The sequence below is a fragment of the Apteryx mantelli genome, chromosome 4 (assembly GCF_036417845.1).
Source record: "Apteryx mantelli isolate bAptMan1 chromosome 4, bAptMan1.hap1, whole genome shotgun sequence".
NCBI lineage: Eukaryota > Metazoa > Chordata > Aves > Apterygiformes > Apterygidae > Apteryx > Apteryx mantelli.
In genome coordinates, this window is record NC_089981.1 from 41,478,268 (window position 1) to 41,498,015 (window position 19,748).

Sequence of the window (19,748 nt, forward strand, 5' to 3'; positions counted from 1 at the left end):
ATAGCGCTGGAGCACAAATGAGCAAGTGCAAAGGTTTAAGAAACAAAAGCTTCTGTGCAGCCAGCTTTAAACCTCCCCTACAATGGGAGAGGAAGGAAAGAATTGGTCACTGCCTTACTCCAGATTTTATAGTTTTTGGACCTCACTGACAACAGGTGCATCAGGGCCCTGAGGCACCATTTTAGGCCGGGCCTTGGCTGTGGCCTTAGTCTTTGCTGTGGCTCCTGGCTTGGCTCCTCAGACCCTGGCTACAGCAAGGCCCCAGCACAGTGCCTTGCTGCTCTGGCCTTGCTGCTCACTTACAAGCTGACAGAGAGGTTTGTCTGTTTTTCAAGAAGGCTCCAAATCTAGAAAAATTTGAGTTAGCTAAAACCTTAGGAACTAACTATGGGGGAATGCATGTATAATAATGAAATAAAATGCAGTGGTGCTCTCTAGACATGAGGCTCAATCATAGTTATTAGTGTGCTGTCATACCCATGTAGCTAAGTCACAAGTGGTATTTTCACTGCCTAGCTTTTATGATCTGATTTAGGAGACTAGTCTGCTCAAGTTCCCTCTGAGGGGAAAAATGGGCAGATTCCTGCTGAGCAATTTAACAAGTGCCTGTGAGATCTTTGGAAGGTCTTCCTTCTCCAGAAGGTCTCACTCAAACTGTTCTGCTGTTCCCCAATGAAGCTTTAAGCCAACACTGCTGTGATGGGGAGGACTGTATGCCATTAGAACAGTGTCATAGCCAGTAGCTCCACTTTCAGTTTATTTCTTGGGAAAAAATGCATGTTTAGGTCTGGCATAATCAATCAATGGAGTTCATTTTTTCTCTTATGCCTTTGAATTTAATGGGTTAAGTTTTGGACTGGTTTATCCCTCTTTGAAGAACTGGAACCAAAAAGTCTCAAGAAAAAAAAGTCAGAAAAGGTTACACAGTGAACAGCTGAGTAGTTCTGGTGTCCTCTCACTCTATGTGAGCACTCACCAGTGAGTCATGCCAGGGCTTGGACTGAGACTAATTGACTATACACAGTCTCTTGGTTGTTTGTGGACAGACCCAAGTTTGCTTTGTCATTGGAAACTGGGCTGATAGCACAAGCAGAGTGCCATATTAATGTGGCTACCTGGTTTTATGGTCAGAGAAGGCCAGTTTAAAGTGTGGGGGGACTGAATTTTGATCTTCTCAAAAGCTGAGGACATTCCTGATTCAGCATGGCATTGAAAGGGTTTAGACAGGTATAATAATACTTGTCACACACTTTGGATAAGAGGATTGTAATTTCAATATGCTTTCAGAGGTGATAACATAGTGTGTATGTATTTCACTTAATGTTCTGGAAAATACCATGCATTCTGTTCTTCTGTTAAAACTACCAGTTTCTGGAAAGATACCATCCTGTAGCTTGTGATACTGAATATGCCTACCTGTGGGAGCCATCTGTAGCATACTGCTGCTAATGCCAGATCCCACCTGGGCAAGGCTCAGTGGTAGCTCAGATCATACCCCAAGGGACACATGGCAGCCAAGAACTGATGGTATTTTAATCCCGCAGGAACTGCAGATGACAAGCTACTGTTACCAGAGGCAACAGAAAGAGTCAGCACCTCAGGAGATCCACCTTCGGATGCATGACAGACAGTGAGACCTAGGATGTGAGAATTGTAAGGGCCCTCTAACAACATGGTTTGCGATTCACAAAGTTATGTGGAAGGAGATGTGAGAAGAGGCAACCATATTTACTATTAATTAGCACAGTTCATGAGAATAGCAAAGGTTGTGAATATTCTGGGAAAATAATTCAGAACATATTATGGGGGAACTGAAGATTAGAGCGGGACAAACCAATGGATGCATATGCCATGCCTCAGATGAGTCTAGCTGGCTCTATATCATCTTTGGTGGCCAGGAATCAAAACAGGAGAAACAGCTAATGAAAAACGAAACATAAATGCTATACTCATGTATTTGGGCTTAGGTTGCCGGGGGTGTTTTGTTTGTTTTACTTGGGCAATGTTATTTCCTGGCATCTATGACTACCCAATGTGTCACTGGATTTTTTCTTTTATATGCCAGTATAAATGCCGATTTAATATTTTGACATGCTTATTTACTCTAGACAAAGTTCAAAGGTGGTACAAAGGAAAGCCCTGCAGTCAGGTTTCCCTGAACTTAACCCTTTTATCAATCCAATTCAGACATGTTATTAGTCAATATTTTGCAATTTTTTTCCTTTGGCTTGTTTTTTAACTTGGCTCAAGCCTTGTGCTTTCTGATGGCCTTGTGGTTTGAAGGGTACAATTAAGGACCAGCATTTACTGGAGAGGAGGATACAAGTTCAGAGGTATTTCCAGACTCTGCCGCTTAACTCAATGCCTATCCATGTCCTTCAAGAACTCCCACAGCTCTAAATCTGTTTGCATCCTTTCCCTTACTAGCTGTCATTTTCTTGACAATTCAACCATTTTATGTGTTTCTTCCAGAGGCAAAGTCTTTTGTCTACAATGCATTTTACACCTGAAGCTCCTCATATAATGTATAAAATGTCAAGAAGAATATTAGTTGCAGTGAAGTGCTGGACCTTAAAAGTGTTTCAGCAGTGATCTTGACAAGTTGAAAGTTTATTAAAGCAAGTTTGTGTATGAAAAAAGTTAATTTAAGATATGCTCTGCCTTCCACCAATGACAGCTTCTCAAATGTTTGTTGAATGCTATCTTCTTGTTTACTGTCCCTCTCCAAACATGGAGAGCTGTTAACCTGGATTAGTAGCAGAAACTCTGGACTAGTGCAGCTGAGAAGAATTCTAATGAATGATTTTAACAGTCTGCACATGCTTCTTGAGGTACATTTGCTTCATCACTTTGGAGGTGAATACACTTCAGAGCAGGCATTTGTACAGGCTGAGATTATCTCTTTGCCCTTTGTGCTGGCAGAGGGAAATGAGGAGGGAGATTCCCAGAGTCAGAGATGTGCAACCTTTATGCAGGTTGCTAGCCAGGGTGATTAGAGGAGTAAACTTTTGTGGAAGAATGGTTAAGTGAAAAGGGGCATGATCTCTTAGAAGTGAGCAATCCTGTCTTCACAATAGAGGGAGGATCCCTGCGGCTATGTGAACTGTCCTTGAGCATTCCTAGACCATTACAGAAGGGGAAGATAAGTAGTGGTAAACAAGTAAAGGAGGGGGCCGACAAGCCCCTCCACGGGAACAGCAACTTTGCACCAATCGTGTATTCGCTTTAGGCGCGTGAACAGAGACTGTAAACCAATCATACAGCTACTGCTAGTGCATGCTTATTGCTTGTCTATATATACTCTGTGTAAGCTCTAATAAAGGGAGAACGACCATACTCATATTGAGACTCATCGTTACTCCGGGCCCGTCCCCCACTCCGACAAACTTTGACTCCAGATCCCAGTGAGAGGGTAAGCTGACAAAAATATAGGCCTGAAGCACATTATTTATCAGAGGAAGTCTAGAGAGGTCCACAATCTAACCCCTGGCTTCCAAAAGGCTTTTAGATACTTGGAGAAGGGGGGGGGGGGGGGAGAGGGGGAAGACTCTCTCAAATGCGGAACATTACTCTAAACATTTCCCTAACATGCTGTGTGTGTGAAAAATAAGCAATCTAAATGGAAAGCTGGGTTTAATTCTTGCACCCATGTTATACTGCCAATAATCCATGAATTTAAGAAAAGTTTTTGTTTATAGCAGAAAATGTAGGTGAGAAATGCAGCCAAATATCTCTATCTAATGCCATTATGCCTTTAAAATACTTTCAGATGAAGACAGAACAATAACACATTTTTGAAATGTGGAATACTTCCCTATTTAGTTAATGAATTCAAGAAGACGTTTGCTACAGATTTTGGGACAAAGTATACTTAAAAAGAAAAAAATAGTCCGTCAGGGAAATTGTTATTCCTTGTTCATAAATCTATGTCACACTGTCATGCTATGAAGGTTCGATAGCAACGACTGAGACAGTAATGTAATAATAATAATAAAAATGTTTATTTCTTCACACAAGTTCTTGGATTAGTAACATCCATTAAAATAATGCGATTACTAATTTGGAAAGATTAACACAAAACCATCAGTTACTAATTTAGAAAGGATAACCTGAAACCGTCGATTACTGCGTTATTAATTGGAAGCACTGCTTATCCCTGCTTGAAAGCTTTCTGGTTCACTCTCCTACTGAGAGGACTCTCAACCTCGAGGAGTTACCTTAACCCAGCGTCCCAGGAAAAGGGGGGGGGGGGAATACTCACGGTCCAGCCGGAGAGGATGATCAGGTCACGTTCCCGTCCCTGCTCAAACTCTCCTGGCTCCCAAGTCTCTTTTTATACGGCTGGGGCTCTGGGCAAACACTGCTTTTGCTGACTTTTAGCAAGTTTCACAATCACCGGACTGTCTGTTTGTCTGCTCGGGAGGACCCTGCTAGCGAGGCAAGACCACAACACCTCCGTATTGCTTCTTCCCTCCCCGGGGGTCCGTGCGGATTCCAGGTGGCAGACTTCTTCGGTCTTGTTAATGCTGCCATTCCGCAGCCTTGCGCATATCAGTCCTTGCGCATATCGGTTGGTAGACGACTTTAGTCCTGTTAAGTCCTCTGTTCAACAGCTTTGCGCACGTCGGCTCTTGTGCTATCATTTCTTCTGCATATCAATTGACAAACTTCAGTCCTGTTAACTCTTCACTCGCCCGTCAATCTACAATTTAAGTAGTTTAAATCATTTATTCAAAACAGGAACAACACTGTTAATAATTGCACAAGTATACAATAAGGGTAGTTTTTCTAAGATAATGTATTGACACTGCTCACATGAAATATTCCATCAGATAAAATGCATTGACATAGGATACTTTGTAAATATTTGTGAAGACATATATATTTGCAAAATAAAGGTTTATCACATGGATTATTTGTAAACAGAAAAAAATTTACAACAAATATTACTCAGCTGCTCCTGAGATAGGTAAATTATTCAAGGACTCAGTTGAACTTTTCATTAGAGCAGTATTTTTTAGAGATATCCTTGGCCAAAATTTATGCTTCTTACCCTTATAATGTTCTCTTAGTTACATTCCTTCTCTCAGCTGAGAATGCCTACACAGTTCTTGTATGTATTCGTTTATAAAACACTTTGATACCATTCAATATGAAATACTGTACATAGCTATAAAATAACATTCATTACTGTAGGGTTCAGACCTTTTGGCTTCAGTGCCATAATGTTTCATATACAGGCTATGATTATTAAGGAATCTGTTACTATTTAGGGTTGTTGAGTATTGTCTTAAAACTTTCAGTTTAGAAAGTATGCAGGAAGATGGAGAAAAAGCATCTATGACCATACACTTTTGTGTTAATCTCACTCCATGAACCATATAGTCTTTAGTACTTATAAAGTAATCAAGTAATTTATTGGCATTAAAAAACAAACAAACAAACAAACATGCAGCTGAATAATAGCTTGCCTGGCAGAGGAATCATGAATGCTCATTTTCAGCTGCATAGAGAGGTTATGAAGTGAAAATGTATTTGCTTTCATATGCTCAGGAGAAACATATATGTTTAGGATGTGTGTGTGTGCAAGAGGGACAAATGAAATAGAAGCAGATGGATAGCACAATAAGATAGTGACATACACACTTTGAGAGCTCGGTTCTCTTCCTCACTACTACAGTATGAAGTTGAAGAGGATGACTGAAATCTAAGGTGAAATGAGATCTGAGTATGTGCAAATTGTGTGCTGCTAGCACACAAGATAAGAGGCCCTTGTTAATTTATATAATGCTGGATCCATTACATTCAATTCCAGAACAGATATTTAGCAGTTGCAATTCACATGATGTTACCTATTTGCATTGCAGACTGAATCCAAAATAGCAAATGCATATCAATCATATCCATTTTGCACACACTTGGTGCCAAGTTGGTGCAAGTAACTGGACCAGTTTTTCTGTCTTTAATTTACAGAAATAGAAGTCTCAAGACTAGAAGTAGAAATAGGACTGCAGATACAGTCTTGAGAGCAAAACTCAGGGAAACCAAGTACACTAACCACTAGGCTGTGAAACCTGTCACTCCTCTTATCTGATTTTCCTTTAATTCTTTTCTGAATGACTGCAAAATTCCGGAAGGACAGATGGAAAGTGTCTCCTGCCTTTCCTCCCCACATCTTCCTTCCTTATGTATACCCATGCAACTGTAGAGAACTGAAATTGAAACATTACGATTGGTGTGAACGGAGAACAAATAGGATGGACTGGGAATGGAAGCACCAGAAGGAATGGCAGAGTAAGGGCTATAAGAATTGCCTACGTTGATTCTGCTCACTGTCTCAGGACAGCCAGCTCAGGAGACAACGGATCATGAGTAAATCTTAATGACTCACCCAGCTGGGACACAATGGAGAGACTAATCCATGTAAACTCCTAAATGGTGCAAAAATGCACATCTAAAACCAGCACACTGTTGCTAACCTAAAGAAAACCCAGGAGATGTAATAAGGACTGGATAGCTAGTGTCCTTCTTCCTGAGGCCATCACATGGGATCCTCCTGGTCAAATCACCTGGAGGTATGCATCTTGGCTGGATGCTAGACAGACCATTTGAACACACATTTCACCATTCTTATGAGCACATACGTATGAAAATGAGCATAGAGTGACTGAAATGGCTTTGTTTTTAAAAGCAAATCCCATTCCTTCCTTGTAGCTTTGCTACAAGTTTGCTAGTGTTGCAACATTACTTCCTACATAACCATAAACAAGCATACAGAATAGACTGTTTTGCAGATAACTGGACACAGAAGTGGGAAAAATGAATGTAAATTCCAGTACATGGAGTGGAAAAATTAAACTTGCTTTCTAGCTTCTTTGCTGTATAGTCTTGCAACAAACTATTAAATAAAAAGGTGATGTCCAAGCCACTGCCATCAACAATGTTTGGGAATTGAATTTTTTGCCTAATTTCAGAAGTGGGTGGAGGAAGTGGATCCCCAGGGGAAAAAAAGCTTTTTTTCTAATTCTGCATAGGATTTTAGATTCTTGGCATTTCCTGACAAGCATTAGAAAACTATATACATACAACACTGAGTTAAGGCATCTCACTGCTCATTGTTCTGCTCTGAGTGCCATTCTAAGGTGCTGAACTCTCTGTACAGTGCATGAGTTTAACACAGGCTTCTGGGCTCTGTTTTTGCTGCATATACCTTAAAATGGGGTTCTGGGTTTCTAACTTCTTTGTTGGATCTGGTCTTGAGTACTCTTGAACAGCCTATTCATACCACTTCTGAGTGAAAAACTTCCAAACGCATAGCCAGCTGGGCAGCTGCCAAGCCATTTAACCTAAATCTGTGCATTCCAGCTGCCTTCAATTTTAAATACATAACACTGATTTCAGATGATAGTTCATCTGTAACTATTTGGTAAGGATTCCTTCAAACAGCTTCTGCATGTTGGGAATTCAGCAGAAATGAAATATGACCCCCTAGAGTTATTAATCCTGCTAAAATGAATCAACACATTAATAAATGGCAGGAACCTGAGGAAAATAGTCTTCTAGAAGGCCCAGTGAAGGATAAAACTTTGGAGGTTTTTCTCCTTGAATAATTTAACAGCAGAAGAGAATAACTTATAAAGACTTAATTATTTCCCTTCCCTGTCTTCCTCCATTGCCAGAAAAATTTAATTAAATCAGAATAAGACTTCCTCTTGATATGACAACTACATACAGCTTACAATGTTACTTTTAATGGCTGTGAAGATAGATGATATAACAGAACTGAGGCTTATTCAGTTTTACCAAGTAGTGTTGCAATGATGCCTACTAATGTTACTGCAACGAGGATCCTCTGCCTAGTAGATAGGGCACATTTTTTCTTGTTAGAGCAACAACTATGCATGCCATGGGCATATATTTCCAAACCAGTATAAGCAGTCTTTTCAAAATACATATTCAACAACTCAAAATTTACAGTGAAATAGGATGACACATGCATTTTGGGGTTTGGGAATGCCTCTTACCAGGTTACCTTGCTTGGTAATGTCTGCAAAAAAATAATTTGAAAAAAAAAAAACCAGATTCAAAATAATATAAAGGAAAACGTTTTTGTGGTATTTAATAACCTATCCTGTTGTAAACCATGATGTTACAGAAGTTCAGAAACCCAGTTTATCATAAAAATTAGAAGGCAAATTAATTAGAGAATCATTTCTCAGTCTTTAAAAATTTACTCTTCCTTTATTCTAGGAAAAGATTGGCAATACTTCAAAGACATTTTTACAGATATTCATTCACACTTATATGTGTGAATATTTTTACTGTGTTAACATTTTTATATTTCCTTTCTAGTAATATTTATGTTGATTTATCTTTTTATTTATATGACCCTGTCATAATATTTGAGCACAAAATAAATTCTAGCAAATTATTTGACTGATAGGAACACTGTTGAAAAAAGGCATTTTTAAGCAGTGGAACAGGACAGCTCAGAAAGACTAATCTGAAATTAGTGATCATGCATATTCATACCAAAACTATCATATCATTGTTACATATCCAGATATCTATTGGGGAAAAAAACAACAAGAAAACAAAAAAAGTAAGAACTGTTCAAAGACAACATGCAAATCAGAAGAGCATCACTGAATTTATGCATTTTGAATTATTTGCCTGAACTTTGCTAATGAGGCTTCAGGTATGGATTATTCTGCAAGAGTTTATGGATGTTTTTGGTAACTGTAGTTACCAAACTAGACTGTAGTCTTCATTACAAATATGCAAAATATCTAAGGCCAACACTGAGAGTTTCTTTACTTATGCAGTCTTACTGGAAGTAATTATACTGCTCCGGTAGGTTTAACTACTATGAGTAATGTTTGTACGAGTGAGCTCTTGATTAGCTGAGAATGAGGGAAGAAAGCTACCATCAATATATAAATTATAAACTGAACCATCACCATGTCAAACATTTTTAAAGCTACCTAAGGATCTTTGTTAATTCTTTAGAACAAATGCCAAGAGAAATTCAAGCTGTGGCTGCCCTGGTATTTTTTAGTTACCCCTACAATATTTAAGTACTGTAGGTATTGTAACATATACTGTGTGGGATGAACATGTCAAAATTGATCTGATACAGAGTATGTTTAGTGGTTAAAGAAGGCAATTGGAAGCAGGGAGTGCTTGCTTAATTCTATTTCTGGGTATGCTGCTGAAGAGAAATTCCCTGTGAATGTTAAAAGCACTGTTTTTTGATTTCTAGTTCTGTGTTTGAGGTCCAAGTTCCATCATAGTTTTCTTTTAATGGCTTCATTAACCAGGTCACATTAACCTTTGTTTTTCTTAAGTTATTTTATGTAACTAGGAAAAAAATGGTAGCTACTATACTATCTGTGTTATTATGACAATATATTCAGCAACTATTATGAGAAACTCGGATGCTGCAGTGCTGTGAGCAACATAAACAAAGGAAGGCTGCCTACTTCTCAGGAGTCAGAAGGCTAAAGAGCTTGGTGAATTTGTGCAAAGTACCTCAATATTTCTGAGTAAAGGAACTTTTATTCCATAAAAGCAAAATATCATTAAAAGCTTTGTGAGTGGTATAATACAGTAAGCTGATGAGTAGTTATAGCTCTGATGAGGAAACTCCTTGTTTTTTTGGCAAGGAATAAAACTCTCAGATGTAGTTTTATTTTTTAACTTAACTTGGTGTCTAATTAACATGAGTGCTGTTTCATGTGTTATGACAGCACATTAAACAACATGTTGACTTACTGTTACCAACTTAATGATTCATGTCCAGCAAGAGAATTGACATGAGAATCACAATTCTGACACACAAACACTGCTCTGTGGGTGCGTCTCCTTGTCTCTGCTCTGCCTTCAATCAGGGAAATTGCACTAAGGAGAGTTAGTTCTCAGTTGCCAAGAAGATGGAGCTATGGTGCCTCGGTGCATGTAGCATCCATATTCACACACAACCCTGTGTTTCTGAATCACTGATACTAACTAGACCATTAGCAATAGTGTGAAATCATAGTTTTCTGCAAATGATAATATGCCACTGAATGCTGAGAGCTCTTTGAACTTGACTGAAGTGACTCATATGCTAATTACTTTATGCTTCTCTGAGTGCTAATGTTAAAGTACATTTGTTGTTGGTAAAAAGTTTCAAACTGAGATGCTGAAAAATGTAAAGCTATGTTTGTACAACTTACCAGATTTCTCTGTGCAGAGAACCTGTGCAAAGTCTAAGTGCTGACTGAAGTCTCATTGAAGCATTTTCAAAATGTGTTTTGAAGTAGGACATAAATACATGATGAGCTTTGTGTGGGCTCTCTGCAGTGATGCAAATCAGGAAACAAAAAGCAGGGAGGTTTATTTCAGTCTCTCCTCCCTTATATGACTCCAGTCCATTATGAAAGGTTTAGCTTCATAAATGAAAGATGATGCAATCCTCAGCGCCCTACTGCAACTGCTAAAAGATGACCACTGTGGCAAGCTGTGAGTCTCTGTGCATTCCCATCTTTTGGGACAAAACCATTTTTTCTTTTCCCTCTATCCTCGAATTGACACAGTGCTGAGTGGCATGTCTTGTCAGCCTATATCTGTCACATTGTGCACTATACGGGCAGTCCCAACACTGCTGATAGGACCTGACATAATATACCAAGTGATTTCTCAGCAAAAAAAAGGGTTAAGAGGGGGAAAAAAACAGTTTATTTCTTTCCAGTTAATGAGTTTCTCTTTTCAGTAATATTTGAAAAGCATTATGAAAGCCATGGGAACTAGTCTTTCCACAGTATTAACTAGTATCTTGACCATCCTCCTCCTTCCAAAAATAAAATATATAAATTTTTGAATAAATTGCATAAATAATAAAATTTCAATGACTTTTTTCATTATCAAGAAGAATCAATGTAGAAAGCATATGGAAACATCTCTTATTAAATATAGATTATTCATATGTATTTCTTTAAGGAATTATAAAACCTCTTTAACTTGTCATTCTAAATTTTTACTTTTTTATATCTAATGATTTTTCAATAACTTTGTAGTGACATCTACTTCCATAGCTAAGGTCTCCTACATTTATATCTGACAGGGTTTTAAGCCAAACCAGCTTTACTAATGTCCTTAAGTACAGTCACAGAACTGAGGATTGCTTGAAAAAGAGGAGAAAATTAACCACATTCTAGCTCTTAGGTCTTACAGCATTTGGATAAGCTTATGATTTTATGCTTTTCATGAAAGATGCAAGTATTCTTATTCCCTGTAATTTCACATTAGATCTTTATTCCCATCAGGCAGAGACAGTATATTTATAATGACTTATCTGAAGTCACAGACACAGGGGCTCTTCTGATGTAAAGATATTTGATATGCTGTAGCAGAGCTCAGATCTGAGTTTTGAGGCAGTATGCGCTCCATGTGGGCAGATAACATGAACTCAGGGCTCTGACTTCCACCTCCCAAGCTTCTTGGAGGAAAGAGAGTAAGGGTAGAATCTAAAATCCAAAGACCAAAAATTAACAGGATTAGAGGATAAAAATCCAGTTCTTGCAGTAAAATGGCTTACATATGCCATTACGTTTCCGATATGCTCCCTCTCCCCACCATTTCTGCATGGCAGCTGGTATCCAACTATTGCCTCTTTCTAGCCCAACTCACTTTTACTTGCATCAGAAAGGGGGAATAGAGCGACAAATCACTGATTCAGTGTGCAAACAGAAATAAGGAAATACGCAAATACCTAAATGGAAATCTGAGCAGGACAGAACTGTTTAATTAGCAATATATGTCACAGCAGGTAAGAAGATTTAGTACCAACTGTATTGTATTAAACATATTGAAAGACCAGTGTTATGCACTGAAACTCTACAATATATGCAGAAGTCATTCAAAGAAATGAATCCCAAGTCTTTTTCCCTGAGCTTCAGTATTTATTGCTTCTCTTTCTACAACAGAAGCTACAACAAAAGCTAATGTTACTGCTTTTATAGAAAGTGTCAGGAACCTTTTAATGATGAAGCTTATTTGGAACTCTCACTCAAAAGCAATGGTAAGAGGAAACTATAAATAAAATAAACCAGAGATAGAAGTTAGGAAGAATTTAAATAAATCAGCTAACCCCAGCATGTCAGATTCTGTTTCTTTTTGTCTTTTGATAGCAGGTAGAGTAAATTCATAAGCAAACTAAAAGGCTGGCACCTATCCCTGTAGCATCATTCCAAGGGGCCAGGGGATACAAGTATCCTGGGATGCATTAACAGCATACATCCCAGAAACAACAGCAATGAATTGTTTCACTCTTCTGTATTCCGAACCAAAATATGTGGTGGTCAGCCTTTAATTAATTTCCCCATTACATGTTCCAGTTCACAGAACCATTCTAAATCCATCCTAATTTACTTTTAATAACTATTTGCTTACCGTGCCTACTCTGCTGTTATAGTTCTTCCAAACCTCAGTGTAATCAATTCCAAAATAAATCAATTTATACAAAGGGCCCTTTCTTTTTTCTTTTTTTGTATTTTCTATTTGGATGTTTTTACATTTACAATAGGCAAAGAGAGTAATATCACATAGTTCATTATGTGAACTATAGACACATAAATACGGTATTTGTGTTTTGTATTTGTAGGATCAAATTGAAAGCTTTACATTTCTTATGAAGTTTCTTATTTATTTCCAGCTGTCTTCATAGCAACTTTCTGGCCATTTTTTTAGGATTGGCTATTAGGTTACAGATTTAATGTGCAAGTTATACTTACCACTGCTGCAAATAATTGAGTGACAGAATCAGACCACATCTGTCAGTGCTTAACTTAGGCTGTTCATGTGTCAGTATTAAATTTCTGGCCCAAATGTGGCAAACCAGACAAATTAGGAGCTTAATAGAGAGAAGCAGACTTCTGAAGGTCTCCAGATGGTTCTCCAGACTTACCTAAGTGAGGCTACCTCTCTTGGTTGACTATACAGAGCCCTAAGCAGGGCACCTAGCAAAAATAGCTAGTAGGAAACACTGAATACTGGCACTCACTCAGGATCTAGTCACCTGGTCCAAGGGCAGCCCTTGGGAAAACAGCCCAAAGCTCCTTTCACTACCCCAAGCAGGAGATTTCAGTCCTAGGCTAATACCAGAGTAAGTGGCCTAGCTGTCCAGGACATGTCTAAGATGTGCCTAACGCATCTTGGACACACAGCTTTCATACCCTTCCCCACATCTGTGCACCCTAAACCATCAAGCTAGGGGTGTTCCGAATACTTTCAGCATTAACATGTCATATGGTCTAACGTAGAAGTGATCCATTTGTCGAAGTATCACTCTCTTCAAAGAAGGTAAAGGTGTAGTGAATAAAGCCAACTGAATATATCAGTTTGAATGGAAACCTGGCAGTGAAACAGTACAAGTGGTAAACTATGTTTTGTTTCAAATTTCTCTGGAAGCAAATGTATAAAAAGGGGAGAGAGTGAATTCCTCCTTACTGCTTACATGTGGAGAGGAAAGTTAATTGAGGGGTAGCAGAAAGAAGATCACAAACTGCTACCGAAAAATGACAATATTTTGATTCCCATAAGGAGTGAAGTACTAAAGGCACGTATCCTTGATAAGAAACTCACTGTAAAAGTAGTTATCGTTATGCTATAGACTTATGTAGCGGTTATAAGTCCTTTCAGTTTGAGCAGGTAACTAAGACCAAATTAACAATAACATAACTTTTAACTTGGTAAAGTAAGTTTATCATGTGAACTGCAGATAGCACTAGCAAAGCATAGGCTACTTATAGCTATGCTAGTCTAATGGAAGTCCTATATATATATAAATACTATATATAATAGTCCTAAATATAATATAAATGCTGCAATGTGTTTGATACAGGATAAGTGATAAAAGGCCAGGGAAAGTCAGCAAAGGGTGCCAGCATTTTATAATTCATGTCACTTCCAAATCTTTCATTCAATCTTTCACATGCACAGGAGAAAAGCAGCTTTTTTCAGACTGTTTTTCTCAGGATATCAAATTATCAAATGTATCTTATGAGACAAGAAATATCTGGTAGCTCAGGGGGTCAGGTTTAATTCTGAAATTTCAAGGAAATGTGATTGGTAGAAAGATCTGAAAAGGAGTTTGTTTACAGGCAATTTTCACTGTATTAATTCTGCTGTTGGCAGGTTCACATATGTATCAGAAGAAGCATGTATTTATAAATATACGTACATTGACTATTCCAGTAATAAGCATTTTGGAGAAGGCTCATTCTGTGTCCTATTTAATGTTGAGCACATTAGTAGCAGTTCAATAAATAAGAAACAATGAACTTACTTCCTCAGCCTGTTGTAAATGAAACACTTTTCACAATGGAGTGATGTTCATAAGACTCAGACTGTGAAACTGATGTGTTTTCCCATCTCTTTAGAGATGAAGGGTCTGATTTACCATTAGAAAGCACAGGAGAATAAGTCTTACAGTGAGACAGAGTAGTTAAGTACTGTGAAACAACAACAAGCAGCCCAGGATGAACAAGAGAAGCACTCTGTAGCTCAGTATTTTCCTGCAGTTTCCCTCTGAAAAGAGTATTTCTATAAAAGTGCACATATTTACAATTATTTTAAGTCTGTAGATGAAAAATAGTTTTTGCACTGTATTTCACAAGCCTAAGGAAAACTTCTTCATTCCTTAGTGTTTGAAAATCAAAAGGTAGACTTTGATTTGCCCTATTTGTTTAAAGTACCTCAGATTACCTTGCATGATTGCCTCATAATTACTAATTGGAGCAGTTTTTAAAATTTCTTAAAAAAGATTATTCACCACTGAACTATATCCTAAAAGCAATGGTTCAGAGCATTAATGGTTCAGAGGTCTATACTCTGTGCAGTATGTGGTTCTAGACTCTCTTGGAACCAGATGAAGCTGAGAGAGGGTAGGGTAGTGAGGGGTGGAAGAGCCCAATGTAGTTTCCTTTACTTTTCTGAAAAGTGTGCAGACTGCTTGCTGACTTCAAGCAGTTCAGTCCCGCATAGGGGCTCACAAGCTACACTCTTTGAGACATGCCCTACTGGGGGGTTTGTATCTTGGAAGGAACAGCGCCTTTCATAGAATAACCATAATGCTTCCAGCACAACTTAACCTTGTTTCACTTTGTAAACATTTGTTTGTAAAAATAAAATGTGTGTATATACATATATTTCTAAAATAGCTACAGAAATTTGTGTTTCATAGATCTGGATGATTATAATAACTGGCTGTGTAAATTGATACATGGTATTAATAAAACACTGGCCATTTTCACACACATCTGGGAACTGATACTGTTGAACTATTCTTCAGTAAGATGATCTTAAGCTTTTCTTTATTTTAACAGTGCCAATGCCTTCACTAGATGGCACTTTGTCTCTCTTCATCCCAGTGCCAGACTTATTAAAACTCCTTAATTCAGATAAATGCCCACTGTGTTGTCTCATCTCCCCACACAAAGTTTTTCAGAACTTAGTATTTGTGTTTACAGACAATTAATTAAGTAATAAAATCTGACAAGTAAAGCTTTTTCAAATGAAAATGCATGGAGTGGCAAACTTTTGCAGTGCAGCCCACACAGAACCTGTAGACAATGGAGGACCTGTTTAAAAAGCATTTAATAAGAAAAATAATTGGGAAAAACTTTTTTTTTTTCTCCCCTCACCCCAAAGAATAAAAGTGAGTGCATTGTCATTCAATGTATTTAAAGATTCATGGTATTGTGTTCAATGCTGTGAGACAGTGAATGTGTCTCCTGTTCACTGATCAATTTCCTGTATTAATAGGTACACCAGAAATAGAGAGAAATGCATAAGCCCATACCCTCTACTTCTCTAGATGAGTTTAATTCCATCTTTTCCATTTCCACCCTTTCTTCCTGTTTTCCCTTTACTTTTTGATAGCTGCCCACTGAGAACGTGTGATAAGGCTCAGCATAAAACTTGTGAGCACTAGCTACCTTTTTTTTTCATTTAGGTTTAATGTTTACACCAGAAAAAAACAAAGAAATCAACAGGAAAAAAAACAGAAAATAAACAAAAATGGAATACTTGGTGTTTTTGAGATTTGAGTTAAAGAACCCTAGAGATAGAAATAGTCAGTCATCACTGTTCTTATTCATGCTTATCTTTCAGTTATTGGCAGTTGTATACAACTATTCAATCCTTCACCCTTTTAGATATGATATTATAAGCAACCTGCACAGAACTGGTATGAGTACTGGTATCAGCAGGAAGAACTGTGTTCTTATTTGCACTAAAATTAAGTTTAGTGATAGTACACTTTTAGTTTTCATCTTCACATCTGTGTGAAAATAATTTGTTCTTGTTTATAAAGACAGCCATTCCTCCCTTTGAAGGCATTTTCTAAGAAATTGGAGAATTTCTTAGTATATATGATGTGCATTGCTTTCTCAAAGAGAAATTCCCTGTGATTTCTCATAGACACAAGCAAACATTTCATCCTATTTTGCTTATTCTTATGGTAAGGTAAGTAAAGTTTAGGTAAAACATGTTCTAATCCACCTTTTTATAAAAATACGTACTACAAAGCATTGGGCCAAAATGTTTACCTGTGATAGTCTGCATTGTCTTCAGTTGTCTTCCTTTTCATAACTTAGCCATTTTAAAGAACTCTGTTCCCTCAAGAGCTTCTGCTCTGTAACTATAATAACAGAGACCTGAAACTAGTATTTCTATTTACCATTTTTAAAATACTTTCTTGAGCAGAGGAGGAGGTATAATAACATAACCACCATAAAAATATTTGTGTTCATTGATATAAAATATTAATTTATAATAATCTGTAGTCTATAAACAAACCAATCATTCTACATTGCTTTTGACACATGGATTTCCTACTAGTTTTCATACAAAGAATAGTAACTGTTTCATAATACCATGCTGTTGGACAACTGCCATATATTGGAATTCGTCAAGTCAATAAATAAATGTTCACCCTCCTGCTTTTTAGTCATTACTGCCTGTATACATTTTTATATATTATTACATAAAATCTCTATGGTCATTCAAAATTTCCTGCTACAAGACACTCTTATTTATGCTTAACACTGCCAAGCTTTATATGCTAGGGCTGAAATATGTAAATGTTGGAAAAAAATGTTTTTTTCAGTCTTAAAAATTTCAAAACATAACTCTGATCACATTGGCTTTAGAACAGGCAGATGAGGTTTAGCATGGAGTCATGCTGGTGTCAAGAATATGCCTTTTGCTATTTCATGACTGTTCACTCAAATGTGTTCATTTTGAATGACAGTCTTCAACAGATGCTTCTTAGTATTTAGGAGCTGAAATTGGTAAAAATTCCATTCTCACTGAGCATATCCATCCCTTCATAGATGATTGCCCTGCAATTATAATTTTATACTAAATGTCCCTGAGGAGACAGTGCTGACAATAAGAATGGGCACCAGAGCAGCCCTCAGTTTAAGCCCCAGATGTTTGACCAGGAAGAGCAGGAATCTGAAGACTGCAATGCTAGTGACGTATCCTGAAAACACCACATGATTGAATTTGTTGTGAGTACAGTATTTTTTATTGTTTTATGTTTTTTAAACCTAAGAAATTGCATATCATATCACAGTCCTGGCAACAGAGTTCTATGGAAGAAATAATATGCAATTATGTAACCAAGACTTTATTATAATGCATACATTGAGAGGGGCCAGTGGAGGTTACAGAAGGAGCGTTGATTCTAATATTTCTTAACTTCTGAATCCTTGACACTGCAACCTTAGTCTTCTTAATATAATGCTAGTGTTTGCATGCACAATTTGGTATAAAATCACATACAAGACTCTAATGGTCCCGGATTGATATCTACTGACAATCCCATTAACATGCCTGACATTCTGGAGAGAAGGAACAGCAGATGAGGCTTTCTTAAGGGTCTTAGGCCTGTTAGAGAATAAGATTTAAAGTTAGTCTGAAGAGAATGCTATTGTGCAATTGTTTCCTCTAAGATAAACTTTTTAAAACTTATGCATGAAATTGATTTTTCAAAGCAGCGAATACAGTCTTTGACAGATCTGTGACACAGAATGAATGTTTCAGTGGCGACTATAAACTCCTTCAGCCTAAAAGTAGGTCAAATACTTCTGAGGATGAGACAGTGGATGAATGTAACCTGGAAAACAACAAAGTAACAGTTGTTGGAGCTATGCTTCATACATTTGACTAATTTTTTTTTTTTTAAACTTGTGCATATTTTACACAATACAGAGTATTACGGCAGACAGTTCTACTATATAGTTATGTGGTGGATGGCAAAAAAAATGTTCTTTGGTTGTTTTAAATGAGGTACCTTGTAATTTAATAAGGTGCCTGCCAGTTTTTGTGTTAAGGGAGACTGTGAATAATCATTCCCTGTTCACCTTCTCCATATCACTCATATCTTTGTTCATCTCTTTTCCAAGCTGAAGAATCCTAATATAACTGTTTTCCCCCCCATATCAATGTCATTCTAGCCCTTTGGCCACTCTTGTTGCTTTTCTCTATATCTTTTCTAGTTGTTTAGTCCTTTTTAAATGGACTTTTGGAGATATCAAAATAGCACAGGGTTTCTAATATCCAGTGTGTAAGGATAAGGATGATGAAAGCATATTAATAAGAATAAGGATAATAGTGCCATTTTCTTTTTTGCTCTCAGTTTTTTCCCTAGTAAGTCTTAACATTCAATTTTATTTTTTGACTACAAATGAGTATTGAATATTTTCAGAGAATGATTCATGACTTCAAAATCACTTTCCTGAGTATCATTAAATTTTTCCAAGCCATCACTGTATACATTAGAGTTACTTTCTCCATATGTATTCAGTTCACATTGAATTTTATCTGCCATTTTATCACAAAGTTATTCAGTTTTGTGAGATCTTCCTGCAACTTTTCATAGTCAGCTGTGGTTTTGACTGTCTTAAACTTGAAAAGCAGAGGTCCAAATGCAGATTTCTATGGTCAACCTAGTAACTTTACTCAATTTGTTTCTGTCCATTTTTGTTAGTTTTCAGTCAGTTACTAATTCATGAGAAAACCAACTCTCTTAACTGATGACAGAATGGCCTGTTGAAAAGCCTTTGCTGAACAAACTTCTTGGAAAGCAAATGTACTATATTGGCTTTGCTGCAAACATTTTGTTAAGTTACGGACCACAGAGTCATGCAATCTGACTGCTAAAAAAGCTAAAGTTGCTCATCAAAGCTTCTGGCGTCACATACAAAAATCAAAAAATACAAAGCATCCAACAGCTTTTTGGAAAGCTGCTGTGAATGGTGTCTTTAAATAAGTTATTAATAAATAATTGTGATATCTGAAATATAACAGCATTTTATGTGACAAATTAATCTTGTTTGTTGGACAGAGGCAATTTTGACTATCAGGTGATCAAGGCTAAAATTGGAATCTTAATTAGATTCTACTTATCTATCAGATATTCCAGCCGAAAGCTCTCTAGAGAACAATCACTATTTAATAGAATTTGGTAAAACATCACTTGCAAATTATGGACCAGTAAAGTTTCTTATATTTCTTCCAGTGGCCATACACGCTCAGACATGAAGATCCTCAAGCAGGCAAGAAACCAAAAGAGGCAGAATCTGTGTACGCTTGTGTCTATATCCTATTAATTAGAGCTTTTATGCAGGGGAAGCAAATTCATCTAAGACAGAGAAGACTTATGATTGAATCAGACAGGCTGAGAATCTATGCAAGTGTTC

The 19,748-nt window shown here is 37.3% G+C and overlaps 1 long non-coding RNA gene across 2 annotated transcripts in view; it reads left to right on the plus strand.

Annotated features, from left to right (window-relative positions):
* Positions 1 to 3,014: 3,014 nt before the first annotated feature.
* The window catches only part of LOC136991988 (uncharacterized), a 106,986-nt gene continuing 90,252 nt past the window's right edge, over positions 3,015 to 19,748 (plus strand). For both annotated transcript variants that reach the window (XR_010884015.1, XR_010884016.1), the window contains exon 1: positions 3,015 to 3,412. This is a non-coding gene — a long non-coding RNA (uncharacterized lncRNA). The remainder of the gene's footprint in view (positions 3,413 to 19,748) is intronic.